Below are 4,701 nucleotides of genomic sequence, written 5' to 3'. Positions count from 1 at the left end.
ATAGATTGATTGGCAGATGGACAGACAATACAGTCCCAATGGTGGCTATTTTTTCATCAATACTTAGTCCAGTGTTTCCCAACAATGGCGCCTCCAGCGGGTGCGAAACTACAACTCCCAGCATGCCTGGTCAGCCGTTGGCTGACCAGGCATGCTGGGAGTTTTAGTTTTGTAACCGCTGGAGGCACCCTGGTTGGGAAGCACTGCCATTGTGTCCCCTCTCTGCTGAGTTTGGTATCGCCATGTTCTCATGATTCACCGATTTTTATACTGGCACATGTCTATATGCACACACCCTGATATATACCGCCATACTCTGATATATAACATGTACCCTTATATTTACTGAACTTTTCTTTCCCGCAGCTGGAAAATGAGTCTTCAGGAACTGTCCTCAACCCCTCCACATGTGTACCTCAAACCTCATGGCTCCACGTATGACTCCTGCCCCAGAGGGGACACGTCCAGCCGGGATCCCTGACTATAATACGTTTACATTCACGACAGCTGGCATGCGGCCACCGTCCACCTCCTGATCTCCATCCACAGTGTGGGCCCGTCAAAGGTGTGGTCACATCTAGTGAGTAGTACACAGGGTCTATGGGCCACCAGGTCTCTAGGGAAGAAGCTTCCAGCACCACCATGACACAGATAGATATCCAGTTCCTGAGACGACTATAGGATTTTCTACCAATAATAAATACAATCTAAGTGTCCTTCTGGTAGAAAAATTATGGCTGTGATGTTACCAGAGTTGACCACAGCACCAGATGCCTATGTGTTGTCCATATACTACACACTCTGCAGATGGTCCAGTTGTAGCCATATTCTAACATCGAAATCAATGGAGATCAGCAGTACAGACCTGAAGTTTGGCCACAGCACTGAAGAGCAGACTGTCCCAAGCCTCTCAAGGACACCTCCTCAGTCAAACTGCCCAAGAAAAGGTGCTACGTCATTGTACCCTAATACAGATGTGCCCTCTTATTCTCCAGTTGACCTTACTGGTGCCCTGAACAGGATTGTTAATAATCAGGGGTCCCACTTCCCATCCTGTGTGGGGTTGGGGATCATCACAGTCCTCTCTAAATGATCATTTACTAAGCTTTGTCCTTCCTTCTAATAAATGTTTTCTCTCAGCATCCTCCATGTGTCTGGGGACTTCTTTAGGTAAGAGGGTTGACCCTAAAGCAGGGGTTGTAGCTTCACAACAGCTGGAGACCACCAGCCAATACATTGCACTACGATAAAGCGATGTCCACAGAATTGTATATCAACAGTATGCAGAGACCTGCAAAGATCCTGCTCCAGATGTCTCAGGTGTCTTCTCCAGACTGCAGGTATCTTTGCCTCCTTCATAAGATCCTGCTCCAGATGTCTGAGGGGTGAAGGTGTCTTCTCCAGACTGCAGGTATCTTTGCCTCCTTCATAAGATCCTGCTCCAGATGTCTGAGGGGTGAAGGTGTCTTCTCCAGACTGCAGGTATCTTGGCTCCTCCTCATAAGATCCTGCTCCAGATGTCTGAGGGGTGAAGGTGTCTTCTCCGGACTGCAGGTATCTTGGCCTCCTTCATAAGATCCTGCTCCAGATGTCTGAGGGGTGAAGGTGTCTTCTCCGGACTGCAGGTATCTTGGCCCACTCATAAGATCCTGCTCCAGATGTCTGAGGGGTGAAGGTGTCTTCTCCGGACTGCAGGTATCTTGGCTCCTCCTCATAAGATCCTGCTCCAGATGTCTGAGGGGTGAAGGTGTCTTCTCCAGACTGCAGGTATCTTGGCTCCTCCTCATAAGATCCTGCTCCAGATGTCTGAGGGGTGAAGGTGTCTTCTCCAGACTGCAGGTATCTTGGCCACTCCTCATAAGATCCTGCTCCAGATGTCCGAGGGGTGAAGGTGTCTTCTCCGGACTGCAGGTATCTTGGCCTCCTTCATAAGATCCTGCTCCAGATGTCTGAGGGGTGAAGGTGTCTTCTCCAGACTGCAGGTATCTTTGCCTCCTTCCTAAGATCCTGCTCCAGATGTCTGAGGGGTGAAGGTGTCTTCTCCAGACTGCAGGTATCTTGGCCACTCCTCATAAGATCCTGCTCCAGATGTCTGAGGGGTGAAGGTGTCTTCTCCAGACTGCAGGTATCTTGGCCACTCCTCATAAGATCCTGCTCCAGATGTCTGAGGGGTGAAGGTGTCTTCTCCAGACTGCAGGTATCTTGGCTCCTCCTCATAAGATCCTGCTCCAGATGTCTGAGGGGTGAAGGTGTCTTCTCCAGACTGCAGGTATCTTGGCCACTCCTCATAAGATCCTGCTCCAGATGTCCGAGGGGGTGAAGGTGTCTTCTCCGGACTGCAGGTATCTTGGCCTCCTTCATAAGATCCTGCTCCAGATGTCTGAGGGGTGAAGGTGTCTTCTCCAGACTGCAGGTATCTTTGCCTCCTTCCTAAGATCCTGCTCCAGATGTCTGAGGGGTGAAGGTGTCTTCTCCAGACTGCAGGTATCTTGGCCACTCCTCATAAGATCCTGCTCCAGATGTCTGAGGGGTGAAGGTGTCTTCTCCAGACTGCAGGTATCTTGGCCACTCCTCATAAGATCCTGCTCCAGATGTCTGAGGGGTGAAGGTGTCTTCTCCAGACTGCAGGTATCTTGGCTCCTCCTCATAAGATCCTGCTCCAGATGTCTGAGGGGTGAAGGTGTCTTCTCCAGACTGCAGGTTCAGCTCCTTTCACAGATGTTCTATAGGATTCAGATCAGGGCTTATAGAAGACACTTCACAATAGTCCAAGGTTTTGTTCCATGTTTGGGTGTTTTTAGCTGTTTGTTATGGGTCATCTACAGTCTGGGGGGGGGGGGGGGGAGGTAGTCTACAGATCTCTCTCTCCTCGGCTCACTGTAGTCCATGTGCAATGTGGTTCTTACCATTATACAAACAGCACAGTGACTGCTCCTCACCCTATAGATATGGACTGACCAATGACTGGAGACATCTGTGACCCTAATATCAGTATAACACCTCCCTATTGTCACATGATTTCCAATCTCTTCATGGACCTGATAATGGATGTTCTGCCTCTTGTTATCTCCTAACATCTCAGATTTAGACTCTTCAGTGGGAAAAATCTTAGTGCAAACTGCAGTACGAGAAATAGCCACATGGGCTGTACTGTTGGTATGGAGATCAGGGGCCACTGCATGCCAGTAAGCTTTCGTAGTAGTCAGTCACGAGAGAAGATCCTTTGCGCTCTCAACTCTTCCTGGTAATTTGGTGCCAATGGGTTACTGCCCCTACCGGGTGTAACATCTGGTGTCAGCTGGTTACTGCCCCTAATGAGTGTAATATTTGACACTGAGTTACTTCCCCTAATGTGTGTAATGTCTGGTGCCAGCGGGTTACTGCCCCCAACGAGTATAATGTCTGGTGCCAACAAGTTACTGTCCTTACTCTGTGTAATATCAGCAGGTGCCAGCAGGTTACTGCCCCTACCGGGTGTAATACTTAGTACCAGTGGGTTACTACCCCTAGAGAGTATAAAATCAGATTACATAACTACCTGCACTAGGAGATTATGCGTGAAGTCCTTGTTCACTTCTATTACAAGGAACATAGACCAGCGCTCACCCTTCAGGGCGGGGCTACCCCAACTCCCCCCAGTAATGAGTCAGCACAGCAAGGGTTAATTTATACACAGCTGAATATATTTATAACAGAAGATTATACAGAAAGAATCAGCATAAAAATCCCAAATCCTCTCACAATAAACAATGTATAAATCTCAGCGCCGCCACTTCCTATCTGTGCCAGGGACACCGACAACCACCCTGCGGGATCTACAGGCCCCTCACTGCCCCGTGGGGCAATATATAACAGAACAAACCAACATGACAAACCAAAGCTGAGGAGGCCGAGCCCTGGAGCAGAGGTCAGGTGTAGTGTTTGCCCCGAACTTTCCACTGACCCCCAACACCACAAAGAACTTACTGTGACCCTCGTGTCAACGATGACGACAACACCCGGAGGTGACCCCGGGCACTGCCAGCTTATCAATTTGTACCTGTCACTTTCTCAGACCCTGAAACATAAGACCACCCTTACTGCACCCCTCTCATTCCTTCAATAGCCTCATGTCAGGGCAGATGACTCCAGGGCGTTAGGATGGCCGGTCCCTGAGGTCACACTCGGAGATGACCACTACAAAGACCAATCAGAGAGCAATGAAGCAATGACATCACACAATAAGATGAAGCAGGAAAAAAGCAAACATAAGATGTGCAGTCAGCGCCATCTACTGGGCACCCGTCCCACCAAATGAAAAAGATGGCGGAAGGTAAGAAACTGAGCGGCACAGCCCAGCACTGTTATAGCCAATGAATAACCTGCAATAAAATTGTGTTAAACAAGGTCAACAAGGAAATCATCAACCCCCCACCAGGAGGGCGGGAAGAAGGAACGGCCACCCCAAACCACCTGCACAGCAGACAAGCATCTCCTGGGCCACAGGTCCCACCAGACAGAAGTCATGGGCCTATCGCCAGAGACATATGGAGGTTACATGGGATTAGAACAGAACCTGCTGGGCTCCCAGAAGCAAGTCCAGAGCCATGTGGGGCCCTTGCTCAGAAGATAAGAGCTGCGGGAAGATGGAGCGGGGCGCCTCATGACTGCCATACCACTGGTCAAAGCAAATCCATCGTCTAAGAGATCCCAGAATCCTGG

Source organism: Hyla sarda, unplaced genomic scaffold (assembly GCF_029499605.1).
Source record: "Hyla sarda isolate aHylSar1 unplaced genomic scaffold, aHylSar1.hap1 scaffold_331, whole genome shotgun sequence".
Lineage (NCBI taxonomy): Eukaryota > Metazoa > Chordata > Amphibia > Anura > Hylidae > Hyla > Hyla sarda.
The sequence above is the reverse complement of the archived record's forward strand: the minus strand, read 5'-3'. Positions refer to the sequence as shown.